At 46.2% G+C, this 22,541-nt stretch overlaps 1 pseudogene; it reads right to left on the bottom strand.

Moving 5' to 3' along the window:
• Window positions 1–379: 379 nt before the first annotated feature.
• LOC121821864 (5S ribosomal RNA) lies at window positions 380–496 on the bottom strand (annotated as a pseudogene).
• Between the last annotated feature and the right edge of the window lie 22,045 nt (window positions 497–22,541).

Below are 22,541 nucleotides of genomic sequence, written 5' to 3'. Positions count from 1 at the left end.
ACTTTTGTGTGTTTTCATGTGGGGTGGTAAAACATATAAAGATGATAATTTGTCTTTTATTAATTTTTTCCCATCTCCTTCAAAGAATGTCAATATTTAATATTTGAAAAATAAAACAGAGAAACGGTTTCCAAGAAAATCAACTTGAGTGAGTGGCTATGGGCCTGGTGTGGCAGCATGCTTAAAGCCCTGGCTGGGTTCATTGCCTGGAGAAATTTTAAAATATAAGTGCTTACAGAAACACGAATGTAGATGTAACCGTCTTTTTAAATAAGAAACACAGAGCCGATTGCAGATTTAAAAAGCCCAAGAGGTCAGAGCAATAGCTGAAGGCTAAAAACCTTACCCTTCACTGCCGCTGCTGTCGTCCTCAGCCAGAGACCTACAGCACCCGGTATTCCCAGGCTGTCTCCCATCCAAGTACTAACCAGGCCCACCCCTGCTTAGCTTCCGAGATCAGACGAGATCGGGCGCATTCAGGGTGGTATACATTGGATAATAGAAAAAACTACAGAATTAAATCAGCACATCCTTAAAGTATATAGGCTGATTTAATTGTGTAGTTTTTTTTTTTTTATCCAATGTCTCTCTGCACACGAACTTGAAAATGTGAAAGAAAACTGTGGTTCCTCCAGTTAGTTTGATTTCATTGTAGAGAAGTAATACATATTCAGGAATATGAGTGTAAGGTTGACCGCAGTTTCTCCTGGACACTGGAAGAAACCTGGCTGCTAGACCTTTCTTCTTCAGAAAACGTTGAACAATGGAGTGTGAAGCTCAGCTTTTAGGGTGAGCGTGCCAAGCGCAGGTGCCCACGACGTTTGGAAACAAGCAGAAAAATATAGCCATCTGAGGGACATTGTCAATCTGGAAATTAATATTAGCTGTATTTTCATTTTACAAATACTCAGAATTTTGTTATGAGTTAGATTCTGGATGACCTTTTATTTTTTAAATGTACACACCCGCCTCATCCCTTTGGTTAATATCAATGTCCACAGCATGATGACTTCCTTCCCGAGACCTGTCTCTGCCCACTCGTTTATACATAGTGGCTGCTGTGGACATACTTAACAGATGTCACACCCTCCATGGTTGTTTGGATCATTGGGAGACAAGCGTGGGAACTTGGAGCTAGGTCTCAGGGATTCTGGGTTCAAGGGGCTTGGGAATGGCCTATGTTTCTTGGAGATGCAGAGAGAACGTTGCTTTTACTCTGTGAACATAGAAGCAGAGGATAATGTTCTGAAGAGCTGGAAGAATCAGGCCATTAGATGAAGACACAGCTGAGAGGTGGAGACACTGCTAAGTCCCCAGGCTCTCCAGTCTCCTCATCTAGAGTCACAGGAGGGACAACAGTGACCTTCTTATGGATTTCCTTTTGTGATTATGGCAGCACAAATTAATTTTTGCTATTTTTTATATGATGAACCTTGCCTGAAACAATCTCCAGTTCCACAGCTAGAATCCAGAGTTGGGCTGGTCCTGGGACAAATACTTGTACTAAAAAAAAAAAAAAAGTCCTTCTCCAGCTCTGATTGTCAATCAGGTTTTGATTGCTATAACAAAATCCCTGAAGTAAACACCTTAAAAGGAAGAAAGGCTCATTTTTGTCTCAGCTCATGATCATGTGACTTGTTTCTGGCCCCATGGAACACTGGTGTAGAGCAAACTTTCTGGTGGCCAGGGTCTGTGTCTCACCAGCCACTTCTGTGCCGTGTCCCAGTGACCTGCTTCCTCCCAGTGTTCCCACACCCTCCAGCAGCATCAACAGCTGTGGACAGAGGTTTCAGACACTGCCTTCGGGGCAACATTTGAGATCCAAACCATAACAGTGATGAACGTTTATAGAGAAGAAAGGGCCAATAAATCAATATATCTCGTGTGCTTGAACTGGAAATGAAAGCAGAACTGTGTATCCACTGACAGCCTACAGGTGGCTTGTATTCATTTTCTAGGGCCGTAGAACCAATGAGTACACGTGTAAATGTGACATATAATGTAGTATCATACAGGATTTGTTGACTTGGTCTACACAGCAGAAGGCTGTGTAACCTCACAGTGTCCATCTGTGCCACAAAGGCCCAGAACCTGTTCTGTTAGCTGCCCAGTTAAATCAACAGGCCACTGTGGTAGCCTCAGTCCAGGGATGAAGGACTGGATTACCCTTCAGAGCTACTGGTGTCCACACTGGAAAGCTGATAACACTATAGCCTGATCTTCATAGACAAGCACAGTAGCCATGCATATAGTCAGGGGAGGGGCATGAAGCCCCTTGCTGGCTTCCCATTTCCAACTTCCTCCCCTCTGGACCACAGTCCTTTGGATAATGCTGCTCACACTTGAGAAGGGTCTTTCCCTCCCCTTTGGACCCCAGTCCTTTGGATAATGCTGCTCACACTTGAGAACAGTCTTTCCCTCCCCTCTGGACCCCAGTCCATTGGATAACGCTGCTCACACTTGAGAACGGTCTTTCCCTCCCCTCTGGACCCCAGTCCATTGGATAACGCTGCTCACACTTGAAGAAGGTCTTTCTCTTGCTCATCACTGTCCCACAGGCTAGTTTTCTGTGGAAACATCCCGACTTCGACACTTCACCACTCTTAGGCGTTTCTTAATCCAGCCAAGACCACACTGGGTAGCCAAAGGCCAGCAGCAAACACCTGTGAGCCATCCATCTGCAACGGTCTGTGATGACAGGGCATTTCTAGAACTTCTGTTCCCAGTATGGCACTCGCTGAGCGCATGTGGCAAGGTAGCACCCAGAATGTATGCTTTCCATGACCGAAGAGCTGAATTTTAAACCTTGTAACCCTTTGATGACTTATATTTAAATGCAAGTAGCTACATGCGGCTGCTGACTACCGAATCTGACAGCCAGAATCAGACTATAAATACACTCTATAATTTTTGATGTTGGCATCGTTAAGATGCCATTTATGGTGTGTGGTGGGTTTTATAGTGGTTTGAGTTACCCATCACATTCCCCTAATTCTGACATTTCCCACTTCAAAAAGACCAGGGGATGAGAGCCTGGCTGGAGCTCTTTTAACTAAATTCCCCTTTGTTCTTTCAGCTGGGAAACTATGCCCCAGCTTTGACTTCTGGTGTGTGTGGGTGGGTGTCTGTGGTTGAAGTGGGTGCCCTGTGGTTCCCTGTTCTATTTCTGCATCCGCAGACTGGGTGCTGAGGGCAGTTAGGCAAGTGAACCATGGGAGGAAGAGGATTTGCTTATCTTTCAACTTGTTTGAGGACCAAACCACAGCCACATTGAGATGGAATAGCCTAGAAGGACAGCTCCAACTCCAGGGAGACCTCAGCCTGGCTTACCACAAAAACCTCAGTGTTGACACACTTTTCTTTGTGGACCTTCATGACGGACTTTCCTGGTCTTGGTTGCTGTGGAGACATGGCTTGAAGTGGGCAGCTGTGTGCTTGGTGCTTGGCAGTATTTTGTAGTTGCTATCCTTTGTGTGTATGCATGGGTGCTTGTGTGTGTGTACATGATTGCATGGAGAGGTCAGATACCAACCTTGAATGTCGTTCGTCAAGTGTTGTACACCTTGTTTTTATGACAGGGTCTCTTGTAGGCCCAGAACTCACAGATTTTCCTAGTCCCGTTGGCAAGGGAGTCCCAGGAATTCTGCTGTCTCGAACTCTCCAGTTCCGGGAGTACAGGTGTACACCATCACTTCTGGATGATTTATGTGGGTTTTGGGGGGTGAGTTTAGGTCTTTATTCTTGTGTGGGAAGCACTTCACTGACTGAAACATCTCCTCAGCCCAGATACTATATTTTACTAAAGTAAGTTGAGAACAACTTTCCTACAAGAGACAAGTCAACAAATGTAGATATTCCTCACGCGCCATGTAGGCAAGTTTTGGTTGTGGTAGATGGTTTTCAGTCTATGCCCTCAAGTTTGTGCATGCTGATGCAGAGCCGGGGGACTGTGAAGTTGCAATGGCTCACACCAATGCAGAACTGCAAGCCAGCCACAGAAAAAGCCACGTTTGGTTGAGGTAGTGGAGGAGTGATCTATCGTGTCATCACTGATTGGTTGGCTTCCTCCGTGAGAAGCCTAATTGGTCCACGGACTTCCTTCCTCACGGCCTGTTGAGAAGCGCACTGCTGTCTGAAGGCTGGCATATTTTGCTTGGTGTTCCTTGTGTGTGTCAGTGGCTGTAAGCACTCACAGGCTTGGTGAAGCTGGTCCACATGGGTAAGTCCCGGGCCTCAGGACTCTCCTCTCTCGTCTGTGGTCACTGCATGGTGCTCAGGCCTAGAGTCCAGCTGATCCCAGCCCTCCTGGCTAAGTCACCGGCCCTCCTGGCTGTGGTCATTCCACGTTGCTATTGCTTAGAGGAGTTCAGTGACTCCAAAGGCCCCTGGATTCAGGGGAAGCTGAGACTTAGCATCTTCTGCTCCCAGGTTTCCACCTCACTCTACACTCTTGAGGAGAGCCAGGTGGCAATGTCCACCAGACTCAGCAATACCAGGCTTTTCTTGGGTCTCCTTACCCTGAGCTGTACTGTACCCCTGGCTAAGTCGAGGCACAGCTGAGCACCTAATGGGGCATCCTGTCCTCTCCTTTCATCTTTCTGGTCCATTCACTCATTCCTAGTGCTTCAGGTGTTCTGAGAACATTAGCTACACCAATGGAGTGGTGTGCTGGTTTGAATGTAATCGACCCCCATAGTCTCATAGGGAGTGGCACTATTAGGAGGTGTGGCTTTGTTGGCATGGGTATGGCCTTGTTAGAGGAAGTGTGTCACTGTGGGGGTGGGCTTTGAGGTTTCTTATGCTCAGGATACTGCCCAGTGTCTCAGTCAACTTCCTGTTGCCTGCAAGATGTAAGGACTCTCAGCTGTTCTTCTAGTACACGTCTGCCCGCACACCGCCATGCTCCCTGTCATGATGATAATGGACTGAACCTCTGAACTGTAAGAGAGCCACCTCTAATTAAATGTCTTCCTTATAAGAGTTGCCGTGGTCATGATGTCCCTTCACAGCAACAGAAACCCCAAGACAAATGGCTTTCTCCAAGCTGCAGGGCATCCTGTAGACACACTGCCTTCTTCACATTCTCTCGATACTACTTGTTCTCCAAGAACTGGTGTCCTGACAGGGTGATCTGACAAGGATGCCTAAATGTGCTTTAAACCGGTTTCTCCCTTTGAACACAGAGTGAACATGATGTAGTAAAAATGGGACCAAAAAACCCACAAAAAACAAAAACAAAAACAAAAAACAAGAGCAGGATTTGGAGTAAACAACACATTTTCTGGTGCTGGCTAACGTTTTGAGTCACCCTCCCAACCCCATTTCCCACGTCTAAGGGAAGAACAGGGTCCAGAGGGCCTGGGGCTCCCTTTGTTTGCATGGCAGAATCAGGGAGCATTCTATCTCCAAGAGCATAGAGGAGCAGGAACAGGAACGGGAGGCTGGCGCCCCACAGGTCATGTCTGGAGACCCGAAGGGGCTGAGTTCCTGTGGGAAGCTAGGGGGTTGCTCTGTGTGGAGTCCTCAGACATGGCAGAAGCTCTGACTGGTAGAGCCCCATGAGGTACGTATGCCCGGGACGTGTGGCAGTTGGATTATGAGCACTAGAATGTGTGTGTGGGAGTTGAAGTGTTCAAGAGCTGGGGTGCTATGAGAATTGGGGTATCAGGCACATATGAAAGCTATGTGTGGAGCATATTGAGGTGTGAGAGTTGGATGGTGTGAACATTGGGGACTTGAGAGTTGTGGGGTCCATACAAATTGGGGTGTGTGCTGTGAATGTTGGGGCATATGTGAGTTTTGGTGTGTGCTATGTGTGTGTGCTTAGGTGTTATGGTGGGGTCTGAGTGTTGTGGGTGTGTGTGAGGTGCTGAACAGGAAGAGGTATCTAGGATGCCTCTGAGGGGATTTGGATCCCTGACATGTGTTAGAAAGACCCATTTTCAGGCAGATCTGCCAGGGCTACTAGAACAGTTTAACACCAATCTTCAGGGGTTCACAGAAACAACTCACTACTCTTTATTAAGCTTAGGTGGCCAGAAAAAGAGCTGGAATCCCTACAGATGTGTGCACACCTACAGATGTGTGTGCACAGTGCAGTCCATCTACACAATGAAGCCATAGTCTGCTAAAAGGCGGGGATTCCAACAGGTGCTGTGATGCTGGTGAACCTGGAGACATGATCAGCTCAGTGAGACAGAGAAGGACAAACACCATGTAATCCACACATCTGAGGTTCTTAAGAGCATCAAGATTCATAGAGATGGAGGGAGAGTGGCAGCCGTCCTGGTATGAGGGACAGAGGGATGACAATATGTTCTTTGATGGATCACAATTTCAGTTTTGCAAAACGAACAGTCGTGGATATGGAATGTGCCAATGGTCCCACAATAATTGAATGTATCTAATACTACTGAAGGGCACACTGAAGAGACAGCTTGGCATGAAGGCACACTTAAATATTTTTAATTATGCGCAGATGTGTGTCTGCATGTGAGCACATGCATGTGAGCACAGATGTCCATGGCCAGAGACATCCAACTCACCTGAGCCGGAGACACCTGACAGGGGTGCTGGGAAGAGCAGACAGTGCTCCTCAAGGTAGATCTGTTTCTCCAGTCTCAAGGTCCATGTTTGTAATCTCATCTCTCAAGAGGCTGAAGCAGGAAGATTGTTCAAGGCCAACCTAGGCTACATAAACCAGACAGACTCTTAAACCAAGGAAAAGAAAACAACAAATGGTTAGGATATAAATTCTCCAACTCATATAAAGCAAAGCCTCTCAAGAACCCAGGGGTGGGCTGAGTTAGATGACAAACTTCTTCCTCTGAGGTCATGGACTCAGTTTACCTTTGTGCATTCCAAGAGTCATGGAGAAAGTTGACTTCACACAATGGCTCCATGAGGCAGTGAGACCAGCTACTTTTATTCCCAATGATGTGGTGGAAAGAAGGAACCAGCAGGGGACAGAACCTGCCACACCCACGGCCCTGGCTCCTACTCATCTTCCCACTTTGTCCCCCAAGGCCAAAGTCTATATTCTATGTGTGTGTGTGTGTGTGTGTGTGTGTGTGTGTGTGTGTGTGTGTGTATGTGTATGTGTGTATGTGTCTGTCTGTCTCTCTGTGTGTATCTGTATGTGTGAGTCTCTGTGTGTGTCTTTGTGTTTGTCTCTCTGTGTGTGTCTGTATGTTTGTGTATGTGTGTGTCTGTGTATGTCTATGTGTATGTCTCCATGTGTGTCTGTCTGTCTATCTGTGTATCGTGAGTGCTTTCAGAAGCCTGAGGCTGAGGAACTTCTCTTTCAACAATGGAGGCATGCCTCTGCCTCCCTTTCCTTGTGGTTGACGTTTGAGGGAGTGAGGAGGGGTGGGTGCTGAGCTCTCATGATGGACTTTCCCACTCACTGCCACTAGGGCCAGCCTCGGAGACCCGCCGTCTCCATCTGGGACTCAGGTCATAGCCACAGCCACTTCAAGGTGAGCTGCTTGCTTTAAAGTCCTTTGATATTTTGACTAAAGCCCAGGTCCCATTTGAGGCACCGACCAATTCCAGTGCCAGCTGGGCCCTTTGTTTATGATTGGCTCATGTTTCTGAGTGAATTTCTTTTTGGAGACCACGTTCTATGAGTCACCGTTGAAATGAGAATTTATCAGCTTAGGAACTCTTAATTGTCAGGATAAGTGTCGGTGTCTGAGGTCTTGTTTCTGTTGTCCTGGGTCTGCATCAAAGATGGAGGCGTGTCCTCCCCCATGCTCAGCCCAGGGACTTTGTTTTCTTTTTCCGAAAGAACAACATCCCTCACCTGTTTCTTTCATCTCTGTCCTCCTGTAGACCCGACCATCCCATTGTTACCCGGTCACCAGCTTGGAGAATTCGAGTCTCCGTGTTCCTACCTTGGGTGTAACAGCTCAGGACTCAGGAGCATCTACCTGAGTTTTGATATGTGAAAGTATTATATCGATTTGAAAATGCTCGGCCAACACTCCTGATGTTTCTGCTAAAAAACCAAAGCAAAGCAAAGCAAACCAAACTAAAACAAACAAATGGAGATAGGATGGGATGGCTCTCTCCAGTCTCCCTGTACCTCTCCTTCTCTTCTTCCTCCCTCTCCTCTCAGAGCTGCCCTGTGAAAATAGAGGGTCAGATCCTGTCCCTTTTAAGACACACAGCATGAAGAATCTCCCCCCCTTCCTCTCTTCCATACTTGTCCAGGAGGCAGTAAACACTGGTTCCCATGTCTCTCTTTCCTGGCTATAACTAGAGTTTTCCTGCCTTGCCCACAGTCAGGACAAATCTCTGTCACCCGCCAGTCCCACAGCCGCTCAGACCCAACCAAGTAAACACAGAGACTTATATTGCTTACAAACTGTATGGCCGTGGCAGGCTTCTTGCTAACTGTTCTTATAGCTTAAATTAATCCATTTCTATAAAGCTATACCTTGCCACATGGCTAGTGGCTTACTGGCATCTTCACATGTGGTTTGTCATGGCGGCGGCTGGCAGTGACTCCCTCTGCCTTCCTGTTCTTTCTTTTCTCCTCTCTGTTAGTCCCACCTATACTTCCTGCCTAGCCACTGGCCAATCAGTGTTTTATTTATTGACCAATCAGAGTAATTTGCCATACAGACCGTCCCACAGCACTTCCCCCTTTCTTTTCTTTTCTTTTTTAAAAGGAAGGTTTTAACCTTAACATAGTAAAATTTCATATAATTTGGGAATTGGGGCGTAGCTTCTCTTACTACTTCCTGCTGGAGGGGGCACTGTATCTTATGGGGATACAAAGAAAATTTTAGGATTATGGAGCAGTGGGTGAGGGTGTATCATCTGAGTCAGTTGCCTTGAAACGGTTCTGGATGTTGGATCATCTGGGCCATGGTGCCATTAGAGACCTTTCAGGTGGTCCTGGCTGGTCAAACCTGATGTATCTTAATCTGGAACAAATCCATAGCTTCTGGCTTTCTGTGGAAACAAAAGCAGAGCCTCCTTTCTAAAGCAACATATCCTTACATCCAAATTTTGAAGTCAAGGTACCTTTAAAATATACATTTTGGCATAACTCAACAGCTTTTGCAATCAAATATTTTTCTTCAGTTATGAATATCAAAGAGAACATAATCCAGATTCTCTTTGTGGTAGCCATCTTTACGTGGCTAATTTTTTATCTTACCTTGAGCCTGTTGCTTTAAACTGCAGCATTCTAAGACTGAAATGGTGCTGTGGCTGCTGGCTCCGCCCACTTCAGCTTCCCAACATGGCAGTGGTACGTTTTCCGCCAGCTCTGGGAGCCATCTTGGGTCTATGCTTTTATCCAAGCAGCATGTAGCTCAGAAACCCTCTTTTTGTTTTGTACTAGCAAAGGCTAAATCCACCACACAGCTTAATGTGCCACTTGCAGAGGCCTGATTCCTGCCATACGGCAGGTCAAAGCGCACACGCCAGAAACCTGCCATAGTAGCTCAAGTTAGTGGGCTGCCACTAACTTGAGAGAAACAACTAGGAACTGTTTTTAGCTCCATTTTAGAACCTTTTCCCTCAGGTTTTAGGTGGAAACTCTTGCCCCACGTTGGGTGCCATTTGTAGCTAGAGTTTTCCTGCCTTGCCCACAGTCAGGACAAATCTTTGTCACCCGCCAGTCCCACAGCCACTCAGACCCAACCAAGTAAACACAGAGACTTACATTGCTTACAAACTGTATGGCCATGGCAGGCTTCTTGCTAACTGTTCTTATAGCTTAAATTAATTCATTTTCATAAATCTATAACTTGCCACATGGCTCATGGCTTACCAGCGTCTTCACATGCTGCTTGTCATGGCGGCGGCTGGCAGTGTCTCCTCCCACCTTCCTGTTCTTTCTTTTCTCCTCTCTGTTAGTCCCGCCTATACTTCCTGCCTAGACACTGGCCAATCAGTGTTTTATTTATTGACCAATCAGAGTAATTTGACATACAGACCATCCCACAGCATGGGATGGGTGTATTTGGAGGTGCCTCGCCCCAGATAGTTTCCCCTGAATTTCTACTCTTAAGTTGTCTTTACAGTGTCCACTGAAGTGGGGTGCTAAGTGTGGAACTGTGGGAATTGGGGGCTCTTTTTTTTTTCCCTTTAAGATTTGCTTTCCCGGTGGGGAATGGTATCAGCAATGGGGATGTGGAGGCACAGAGGTGGGGTGGGTGAGGACGGGAGCAGGTATGCCTTACTGCCCCATTCTGTGGCCTTGACTCAACTCTACCTCTAGGTGTATACATAGTCTCTGCTTGCTCAGCGGTGTCCACTGTCCACTCAGACTCTCAGGAAACGGAATAGTTGCTCAGTGGTTTGTTTGAAAATCTGAATCTGGCTGTTTGACTCAAACCAGTCCTGGCAGACTTTGCCAGGAGGTGGGGAACAGTGTGGAAGAATGAGAAATGACCTCAGTGTCATAACTCGACGCTTGTCTGTTGATTTAGTGCACTTTGTACAATTCTTCTGGCAGTGTGGGGTGGCCTGGTTCTTGGTGCCATAGGGAGAAAGCTTTGGATGTGGTGAAAGAAAACTTTGGCATGTGGTTCTTTGCCAGTGAACTTTGGTGCACATTCTCTGGGCTTTGCTGCTGACCAGAAGTCCGAGGGGATAAACCGGCTGTCAACACCGCCTGTCTCCCTGGCTGGTGTTCCCGCTTGGTGTTGTGACAACTTCGGGCAGGGGGGCTGTGTGTGTGCGAGGCGTGGAGAAACTTGAAAACCACCACCATACCTGGCACTTTGACCAGCTGTAGATGGAGGGGAGGTAACTCTGGTTTGTGGAGGGCTAGAAGGAAGCACAGAGGTACATCTAGTTGTAATTAGATCCCGAAGTGGCTCTGGGTAGACAGTGGCGAGAACAGAAAGGCGGGTGTGGCGTGGATCTGAAAGAGTGTAAGCGCGATTCTCCACCGCCTAGGTGAAGCCACAGAGCGGGTTCCAGGCTGCTCACTCTTTTTGTCTTTAACCTTTTGGAAATAACTGTAGATTCATAAGAAATTACAAAAAAATTACAGAGTGACTGAACTTTTCCCATCTGCTGTCAATGGGCTGTCTGGGTTCCTCTGCTCTTTATGGATTAAAATTGTAACTAAGCAAAGGGTGGCGGTTTCTGGGTTTCTGAGTCCCAAATGTGGGCTGGACTAACAGGTTTAAGGCCCTGAGGACTGGGGACATACAGCCCCAAGCTTTAGGTGTTCTAGGTGCTCAGGTGGAGAGGCTCCCTGCTCTGGGCCTGGGTGGCGGTCCCACCCTCGTGGATGGCTCACAGCAGCAGCATTCACTGGGTCAAGCCAGAGCTCTCAAGCCCTGGGTGTTGGCACCCTCAGCTCCTACCAGCGGAGGCACTAAGGCTTTCTGGCATTCGGTATTTGGACCTTCTGCCCTTGGGGCTGGGCAGTGTGGAACTCTTCCAACGGCCAGGGGCTGCTGTCTGCGCCTGAGTCTTCACAGACTTCTACACTCGTGCTCTCTGCACCATCTCAGCGCCCCCCCCCCCCCCCCCCCCCCCGCAATCCTTTCTGTCTTGGCTGCCTCTGCTCCATGTGGTTTCTGCTCCCGGTTGCCGCTGATGCCCAGCTTGCCGCTGATGCCGAGCTTGCTCCTGATGCCGAGCTTGCTCGCTGATGCCGAGCTTGTTCGCTGATGCCCAGCTTACTCGCTGATGCCCAGCTTGCTCGCTGATGCCCAGCTTGCTCGCTGATGCCCAGCTTGCTCGCTGATGCCCAGCTTACTCGCTGATGCTGAGCTTGCCGCTAACGCTGCTGTTCTCTTACCGTCTCAGCCCAGTCTACCCATAAAGATCATAAGTAGACAAGAAAAGATGAGTCCAAATGAATGCACACACATGCACACTTATACACACACACTCACATAATGCACATGTACACACACATACACACTCACACACACATTCTTTTTCTCCACTGTTTTTCATAACTATATTTTAAGATTTTTCAGTGGTGATAACTTTAAAGTTTACCTCTACTGTGGAGTGTATAACCACCTCCTTTTCTAGGCCGATTTTTCCAAATTTCCTTTCTGTGTTGGCTTATGGAAGGCAAACATATCCTAGAATTAATGGGCATTGATGACTGACCACAAATGGCACTCTATGAGGATGTTATTAACGTGCGCCAGCAATTTAGCTGCAGAAAGGGAATCGGCAATCTGCTCCTTAACATTGCCAGCAATTAGAAGTGATAAACCCCAAATCAAGGCCTGGAAAGGGAGGGGGTCTTGAAAGCTGGCCATGTTTGACGAGATGCAATCTTTTTAATTGGAATGCTTCCTGCCTTCGGTTGCAGAGGGCAGCTTGGGCAAGCCACGCAGAGAGTTAGAATGCACAGAGCTTGCCCGTGTGACCCAGTGATATGATCTAATTTGGAATCCTTATGGCTGAAGTGAAGAGAGGCACAATTAGATTTATGTGCCTTGTTGAGCACAAGACATGGTATCCAGGCAACTCAAGCCAAACACACACAAGGTAGCAACCCTGCTCCACCTCCTTGGTAAACTCCATGCAGGTGGTAGATACAATACCTTGATAAATATAGCTAGTCACTTAGAACATTTTTCTTATATCAACATTTACCATAGGGCGTTCTCATGTCTCTGGATTTCAATGTCAAACAATGCATTTCAGACCAGAAGTGGAAGCAAAAGCTTTGCCAGGAGTTGCCCGGAAGTAGCTGACTTTGTTGGGGATTTGTACAGCTAGGATACCCACGACCATCAGTCTTCGTGTTTGTGAGCAGCAGTCTTGGATTAGGGAGCATGCACTGTGCAGAAGCTCGTAGGATTTGCTGAAGTGCTGTGTCTTTTGTAGGATTTCCTGATTTATGTGATGCTCTGTGTCACTGAGCTTTTGGGGACAGAGGAAACAGGTTCACTTCAGTTGCTGTTTGACGACCTGAAAATCCTGGCAATTGGCTCAATTATGGCTCTAAATAAAACAGGGAGGAAAAAAAAAGCCCTATAGAATCCAAATTGACCCAAACTTAATTTTTCTGTTGTTATAAGTAAACCACAGAATCAAAAAGTAACTTTCTCTAACAAATTGAACACTTATATAAAAAACACCCATTTGTTTTATGTGTATGTCTGTGCCTGAGTGCATGTATGTACATTACATGTGTGCAGGAAGTTGCAGAGGCCAGAAGTGTCGGATCCCCTGTAACTGGACTTACAGATGATTGTGAGCTGCCTTGTGGGTACTGGGAACCAAACCTGGGTCCTCTGGAAGAGCAACAAGTACTCTTAACCACTGGGATAACTCTTCAGCCTCCAAATCAGACTCTTACTAAAAGTTTAAATTATAGTTAATGTTTTTTTTTTCCAGAATGTTGAAGCTGAATTTGGGAGAATGTGTTTAATAAACCCTGGTGAATACATGTGTGTACTCTTGAGCACTAGAAGCCACACAATCCAATTGGAGCAGGCTGCATCCTCTATTGGAAGTAGGACCTGACTCACACCTGAACCTCCAGGGCCTGGCATCATACCCTGTCCGTATCTGGCCACAAGTGAATGCTGGCTACATTTCCTATAGAAAGCTTGAGTGGAAGGTATAGTTAGGGTGTACCTGGAGAAGCTGGATCTGACTCTGAATCCTGTCTGTGTTCTTAGGCTGAGCTGCCTTATCGTCTATGGGATGGAATAAGACTCACTGAATGGTGTGTGTGTGTGTGTGTGTGTGTGTGTGTGTGTGTGTGTATGTTGGGGGAGGAGACTTGTACAGAACTTGTGATATGTTTGCTCTGGGCCACATGCCCCCCTCCCCAGTTATAGAACGTCCCACAAGGACAGGGCACTTTCCAGACCCTGGTGAATTCCTCTGCCTGGCCCATGGGAACAGCTCAGCAAGCATCTGTCAGATTAACAAGTGGAAAGGCATCAGGTGTTTTCCTTACGACAAAGAGAAAGCAAACAGCGCAAGTACTTAAGAAATAAAGACATGAAACAGTTATATTGGAAAAAATAAAATTATTGAAGAAAGGTCAGGCCTGATGGGGCACATTCTCATTTCTAATACTCAGGAGGCAGAGACAGGTGAATCTCTATTAGTTTGAGTCAGCTTGGTCTGCATAGAGTTCTAGCCCAGCCAGGCTACCCAGAGAGACTCTCAAGAAAGACATAAAGACAAAAATGTTATTAAAGAAAGCTTTTAAAAAGATATATTTTATATGTACACGTATCTTGCCGGGGTGTGTGTGTGTGTGTGTGTGTGTGTGTGTGTGTGTGTGTGTGTGTGTACGCACAGTAAGTGCAGTGTTCAGAAGAGGGCATTGGATCCCTTGGAACTGGTTGTAATCACCCCAGGGGGATGAGAATCAAACTTGGCTTCTCTGCAAGAACAGCAAGTGCTTTTAACCTCTGGGTGACCTCTCCAGCAACTAAAGAAAGATTTTTACCAACACATTATCTGGCTATATCTGAGTTTGCTGCATCCACTCTATCTTTAGGTGAATTTAAAATTTTATCTAAGATAATATTTTTCAGGGTATCTGAGAGAAAACAATGTGTCCATTTTAATCAGTATTGATTAATGTGTCAATTATATATACACACACATTTTCAATATAACTGTATAATCCTGTTTTCTGGCTTCCTGTGAGGTGTGAGGGTGACTTCTGCATCCTTTTGTTCCTTCTTTGTCCCCAAACCTTCATTTTCCTGTTGTGTTCTGTCTCTGAGGTGAAACACTATAATCCACTTAAAATATTTCTGAGAATTAGCGACGTTAACTTGTCTGGGAAATTTTTAAAGATGATTTTTTAAATTACTCAGCTTTTAAACGATATACCAATTTTTCTTCCTTTATAATTACAAAAATCCGGCTACAATTGAGAATCAGTGTGGAGCTCCAGTACCCAGTGGGACTGCATTTTGAAGACAATTCTCAAAGTGACCACTAGATGGCGAAAATGCTCCATCAAGTTCTCAGAGCCCTCTGTCGAAATGTGTTCTGGCTCTGGACAGGACGGTCTGCATTCTTCTCCATGTAGAAAACAGAAACTTAAGAGGGCTGTGTTTTCACGATCTGTGGAGGAATTAGCGCATGTCTTGTGGCAGTTTCTACTACTCTTGGTGTGGTTGAACCACCTAAAGGAAGTGTGTGTGTGTGTGTGTGTGTGTGTGTGTGTGTGTGTGTGGTGTAGGTGCACTTGCATGGGGAGGCCAGAGGTCCCTGTTGGATATCTTCTTTGTTCTCAATCTTATTTTTTTTAACTCTTATTTATTAGTTGAACTCAAGTCATCAGGTTTGGCAGCAAGCATCCTTAGCTGCTGAGTCACCTCAGCCTTACCTGCTGAGTCACCTCCCCATTACCTGCTGAGTCACCTCAGACTTACCTGCTGAGTCACCCCACCCTTACCTGCTGAGTCACCCCACCCTTACCTGCTGAGTCACCCCACCCTTACCTGCTGAGTTACCCCAGCCTTACCTGCTGAGTCACCTCCCCCTTACCTGCTGAGTCACCCACCCTTACCTGCTGAGTCACCCCACCCTTACCTGCTGAGTCACCCCAGCCTTACCCACTGAGTCACCCCAGCCTTACCTGCTGAGTCACCCCACCCTTACCTACTGAGTCACCTCAGCCTTACCTGCTGAGTCACCTCACAGCCGTCTATCTATTTTTTGAGACAGGGTCTCTCACAGAACCTGGAGCTCACTGATTCAGCTGGATTGGCCAACCAGCGAGTCCTCAGGGCCCGCCTGTCTCTGTCTCCCCAGTGCTAACATTACAGATGCACTCCGCCATGTCGGGCTTTTTTATGTGGCTCCTGGGGTCTCGCTGCTGTGTGACAAGCACGTCACCCACTGAGCTGCATCTCCAGCCCTCTAAAGGGCTTAATATTGATGTGCACAGCTGACTTTTCCCTTTAAGGTGAACTCCGGTTTCCTACACGCCAGCTCCCCTTCTTCCTCTAACTCACCCCACTCCATTCTTAACGAGATTACAACCAGAGACCAACTGCCCTGTGCTTCTGGGCTATTCCACTCAAGTGAGCATGAGACACACCCCCTGCCTCAGATTGCTGCTGTGCAGTGAAGATGTCCACCCCATGGGATGGCTGGGCATGGATGAGGTGGAGAAGCAGTTGCCCCTGCCCGGAATCTGTAGCACTCACTGAGTTCTACTGTGTTCACTAAAGTTCACCATCACCCACAATGCATGGCTACCCATCAGCTACTGTCCTTGGCTGAAAAATGAGCGCAGTATTTCATCTCTAATGCACCAACACCTCAAGCTACAATGGATTACAGTTCATGGTACTCTTTGCCTGCCCTTCCCTGCTCCTACCCAATCCTTTGCATGGGCTGGGTCAATGGTGTTTAGTTGTGTGAGATTTGGGGGGTGGCTGTTCTCTCAGAGGTGGAATATATTAACTGGACTAGGAAGATGAATAGGGTAGAAAGATTTCTCTAGAAGCAAGAACATAATATGCAACAAGTGTGAAGGCATAAACCATAATGTGGGGTTCAGGAGAGCTGTGCTCTGTTACACCAAAGAGTGACCCATGCACACAGGGAGGGATTGTGGTCCTCAGCCAGCAGATTGGTCAGTGCTATACTGTAAATGCATTTGATTACAATTAAAAAACATTTATTCTATTTTTATTTGTGTGTGTGTGTGTGTGTGTGTGTGTGTGTGTGTGTGTGTCTGTCTGTCTGTCTGTGTGAGTGTATGCTCTCATGAATGAAGGAACCTCCTTCATCCTGGCAAGAAGGTGTCAGGTCCCCCAGAGCTGGAGTTTTTTCCTTCCATGCTCTGTATTCTGGAGACTGAACTCAGGTTGATGAGAGAGAGAGCGAGAGGGAGAGGGAGAGGGAGAGGGAGAAGGACAGGGAGAAGGAGGGAGGGAGGGAGAGAGAGAAAGAGAGAGAGAAAGAGAGAGAGAGAGAGAGAAACACTCCGAGGATTTTCTCCTTTTTTTTTTTTTTTTGGTTTTTCGAGACAGGGTTTCTCTGTGTAGCTTTGCGCCTTTCCTGGAACTCACTTGGTAGTCCAGGCTGGCCTCGAACTCACAGAGATCCACCTGCCTCTGCCTCCCAAGTGCTGGGATTAAAGGCGTGCGCCACCACCGCCCGGCGGATTTTCTCCTTTTAATGAGGTCCCACCATCTCAGCTTCCATCACTTACTGAGCGCCCCTCACGTATGAGTGCAGCACTGGAGCCCTTCATTGATGAAGTCAGAAAGCTTGTGATCCAGCCTTTCCTGCAAGTGTCAGCTCCAAACAAACCCCATGAGGAACATGCATGAAAGAGCATGTGCGAAAGGAACGAGAGCAGCGCAAGAGGAGAGTTCATCCGGAAGGAGAGAAAGTGGCCGCAGTGTCGACCCATGTCACGAGTGGGAGACTACACGTTGCCGTCCGAAGTCCAGAGCAGAAGAGGGGCCGCTTTCTCAGGAGCAGCTGGAAACAGCTGTGCAGGGCAAGGCTACACTAGCATCACCATGGCCCAGTGCTAACAAGGACCATACACACCATCACCTCTCGCCACGCTCGGTCCCTCGATGTGCTCAGATGTTCTTCCTTGCAAACACTCAAGAGGAAGCTTAGCCAATGGGGTAAATGAGTGGAGGGAGGCTGGGTTACTTGGCTTGTGGGTTTCCCTGGAGACCCAGGCGCCAGTCCACTCATGAGCGATGCCTGATGGTTTCCTCAGATTGCACACTGTCCCAAGGCTGCCAGTGTCCACAGGATGGTCCTTAGCTGTACACTGAAGCAGACACCTGCTCAGCTTGGCTGTGCTTTTCTGTCCTAAGGACAAAGGCTCGAGCTGTTCCCCTCTCCTCCCCAGCACCCCACGCTGAGCCTTGCTCATCCCATCTGTCTAGAGGGGAAGAACGGAAATTCTGCATGTCATTAGTTATGACCCCCCCCAATGATGTCACCATCTTACTAAACACAGTTCCAAGTGCAGGGGTGACCAAAGCCCAAACCAGCTCCTAGGAGAATTAGTGCACACACAGTGCACACAGTTGAATAGTTCCGTCTTTGCCACCCCCAGTGTTTAAAGGTCAGCATTTCACACTGAGCTCTGGACTTGGTACAGTCAGCTTTACAAACATAGACAAAAACCAGGTGCTATGCCCAGATACTGTCTCAGGTTACATGAGGAATAGATGGTGTGTAGTTGGGAATCTGGAGTCCGTGGATGAAGCTTCCTGGTTAGAGTAGTTGCCACATCTGAAGTTATAGAAGGGTCTGTCCACCTAATGTGGAGACAATGCTCACAGATAATTTGCTTCCTCCACCAGAGCAAGGAGCCCAACAGTGATGCCCTTAGCAATGCTTCATGAATTCATTGTGGCCTGCTCTAAGAGGGTGACTGTCTCTAGGATCACACCTCAGGGTTACCGGGCATTAAAGACACTGTTACCTGCCACCCTTTCTAGTTTCATTGCTCCTAGTAATCTGGGAAAACTTGTCCTAGATGGAACCCCAGAGAAGCTGGCAAGCAGAGGCTCCTGGCAAGCCCTTGTTCCCTTAGAACATGAGGGGAATGCTATTTTTATACCATGTGGAAATGCACATTAGAACATTCCTCAAGGGAAGATTTCTACCTGGCTGTTCAACTGTCTGTTCAACCACCTGACAGAACCATTCATTCATTATTTTTATTACTTCTCATCCTGCATTAAACAAGTACAGAATGTAGGCTACCTATCCACCCTTCCAATCCACTCACCTACCCAGTCATCTATCCATTTAATCTAGGAGTCTAGTTAGAGAGAGGTTTAGATTCTGCAGTAGAAAGGTCTGCTGTAACACAAATTGCTAAATGATCTTATAATAAAAAACTTTGTATACTGGGGGTGACAGCTGAAAAAGATCAGAGAAGCAGAGCAAGCCACAGCCACCACCTCTTACCTCACCAACTCCTCACATCTGGCGTCCAAACTGTGGGGCATGTATTCATGAAAAGGCTGCTTGCCTGTGGCCTTGCAGTCCCTGGCTCGGGCTCAAGCTGCACTTGCCTGGAGTCTTCACCCCACCTGGGCTGGCTAAGTTTCTGTTGCAGCCTCTCTGCAGCAAACTCCCCAAGCTTAGGCTCCAAACATGCTGTGATTTCTGCTTTTGTACTTCCTCCCATACAAACAGCTGGGTCTCTAGTTTCTTCCCTTTGGTTTTCTCTGGGCCCCATCCTCAGGCTTCTGCCACACCATCATCTGAATCATCATTGTCAGCAGATTTGGTGAGTCAATTGGGATTTCTTAAAGGGAGAAATTAGTTAAAAGAAAGTTTTTTCCCCACATTAAATGGGAAACATTTTTACAATGGAGAGAGCTTGGTCTCTGTTTGATAATATGATTGACGGTTTCAAAATGAAACAATTAAATGATAATTAATGTTGACGGGATAGATGTAATGTCAATTATAAATATTATTTCTTTGACAATTTCTGTTTTATCATTAAAAAAGTTGGTTATATGAGTGCCAAGATAAAAATTTTAGAAAAACCTGCTAAAACAGATTATAAAGATATTCAGACCCAGACAGAAGAATTTAAAGGTGAACCAATCTCAGCATTGCATTATAAGGTTATAAAGAAAAAAGCCTAAGGCTTTCAAACAACCAACCTTAATCTATCCAGTAACCTTTCAGGAACTGCCAAATGCTCAAGGCTGTGTATGAGCTGATTAGACTCCTGTGCAAATGTTAGATTTGAAAAGATTCAAAGAAGCTATAATGTCATATGGTATACATTCTCCATCCGTGAAGTAAATGTTAAACTTGTGGTCAACTTGTAATAGAATTATCCCTCAAGACTGGGAAGATTTGGTTATAGTGGTCTTAGAGGCTGGTCCACAGTCATAGTGGAGGACTTGGTAGAAAGATGAGACTAAGACCATTGAACAACAATGTAGGACTAGAGGTATGAAAATTTCCCAAGATCAACTTCTTGGACAAGATGATTATGCTGATATACAACGACAATCTTTATATGATGACCACACTCTAATTTCATGCCGAATGTTAACCTTGAATGCTTGGGACAGAACTGAAGAAGTAGGGAAGAAAATTGAGTCATTTACAAAAGTTATACAGGGCCCAAAAGAAACCTTCAGGACTTCTTACAAAGGCTGTCTTCAGCAGTAAATAGAATGATACCAAATTCAGAAGCTAGACAGATAATAATGAATCTCTGGCTTTTGAAAATGCTAATGCACAATGCAAAAGGATAATTAGACCATTAAAGGCAAGATCAACATCCTTGGAGGAATGGATCTGAAATATAATAAATATTGAATATCATGACCATGATGATGTTTGGATAGGAGAGGTGATATCCAGAGGTTTGCAGAAAAATAGAAATGTCAAATGTTTCAATTGTGGTAAACAAGGTCATCTAAAAAGGGACTATAAATAAAGCATTCTCAGAAACAATGTTTTTGCTAGGAATAATCCCAACAGAATGCCCCTCCCTTCTGGATTATGCAGAAGGTGTGGCAAAGGCAGACATTGAACTAAGAATGTAGATCAACAAGGGACAGACAAGGTAATCCCTTGCCTTTGTCATTGGAAAACTCCCTGAGGGGCCTCATGCAGGCCCCCATGTCAAATTTCATTCAGTCATTTCCTGTCACCATGGAAGAAACTCCTTCTCAGAGCAATTAAAGAACTTAATGCCTATTGTAAAAAATCATACTGCTCTGGATGATAGAACAGTTTTAGAAAACAAAAGAAAAAAATTTTTTTTGAGGCAGGGTTTCTCTGTGTAGCTTTGGAGCCTTTCCTGGAACTCACTCTGTAGCCCAGGCTGACCTCAAACTCACAGAGATCTGCCTGCCTATGCCTCCTGAGTGCTGGGATTAAAGGCATGCACCACCACTACCTGGCATAAAACAAAAAATTTAAGGAGAAATCATAAATCAAAATTGATAAGGATTAGAAAAGGGAAACTCCCCAAATTAGGGTTGGGGAAGAGTTTTGTTTTTGTCTTTCAGGAGAATGAAGGCTAAGGAATGTGAAGAGCACTGGACAAATAAGACATCTGAAGAAAAAGACAAATCATCTAGAAAAAATGTCCCATGAGAAAAGTTTCCTGCAGTGAACCCTGACCTCGCCTAACAGCGACCTTTGAAGTCTCCAAAAAGATAATGGGACCCCACAACAATGATTCCATCAGGACGATAATAATGCCATTATGCTGACAAATACCACCCAAAGATCAGCTTTGGACTACAAACTGCTCAGGACAAAAACTGAAGCCAGACAGTGGTGGCACACACCTTTAATCCTAGCACTCGGGAGGCAGAGATCTTTCTGGATCTTTGTGAGTTCAAAGCCACCCTGGACTACATGAGGTTGACTCAGTCTAGGAGAGAAACAGCCAGACAGTAGTGGTACACACCTTTAATCCCAGTCCTTGAGATCTCATGCCTTTACTTGGGAAGTAATATGGCTGGGTGGAGAAAGGTATATAAGGTGGGAGGAGACAGGAACTAAAGGCTTTTCAGCAGAAGTATCCCTTCCAGCCGAGGAAAGCTTTTCAGGCTGAGGAGTCATCGTGGTAAGAGGTGTTCCTTTTTCTCTTTGCTCTTTCAGTATTTACCCCAATTTCTGGCTCTGGGTTTTTTATTAAGACCATTTAGGAATACGTGTTACAGACTGAAGATAAGGGAAGACCTATGTGTGGTGATATATTGTGTACCTCAATAAAGCTTGCTTGGGAATCAGAGGACAGAGCCAGCCACTAAATTAGACATAGAGGTCAGACACTGGAGACACACACCCTTAATTTTATCATTCAGGAGGCAGAGATCTATCTGGATCTCTGTGAGTTCAAGGCCACACTGGAAACACAGCCAGTCAGTGGTAGCATATACCTTTAATCCCAGTACTGGGAAGAACACACTCCTTTAATCCCAGGAAGTGATGTCAGGGTGGAGCAAGGTATATAAGGTGTGAGGAGACAGGAACACTCACTCTTGAGGCTGAGGATTCTGTAGCGGTAAGAACGTGGCTGGCTGTTCTGCTTTCACTTCCATATCTGGCTCTGGTTTTTCTATTAATAAGACCTTTTAAGATTCGTGTTATACCTATGAGGACTAATCAGAACGAGTCGGTGAGCCCTTCTTGGCATTATAGGTGACGAGGTTTGTAGTTGCCAGCCTTGAGGGGAGTGAGGGTGTGGCTCTGAGGAGAGAGAGGAACACAGATGATGCCATTGAGCATGGGAAGGAGGTCAGCTGGGAAAAGGAGAGAAACGTTCTTAATGTGATTATGGTGCCTGGAGATCTGACTATCCATCCATCATTCATTCCACCACCCATTCTTCTATCCATCTAATCCACCCATTTATCTATCCATCCATACTCATCCTTCCTACCCTACATCCACCCATCCCATCATCCATCCATCCATGCATCCATCCATCCACCCACCCATCCATCCCACAATCCACCCAAATCACCATCAAATTTCACCATCCATGCCTCCATCCATCCATTTATCCATTCATCCACTCACAATCTAATTTATTCATCCATCCATCCACCCATCCCACCATTCATCCATCCATCCAA

This window comes from Peromyscus maniculatus, chromosome 12 (assembly GCF_049852395.1).
Source record: "Peromyscus maniculatus bairdii isolate BWxNUB_F1_BW_parent chromosome 12, HU_Pman_BW_mat_3.1, whole genome shotgun sequence".
Lineage (NCBI taxonomy): Eukaryota > Metazoa > Chordata > Mammalia > Rodentia > Cricetidae > Peromyscus > Peromyscus maniculatus.
This window is presented reverse-complemented; position numbering and strand designations above follow the sequence as displayed.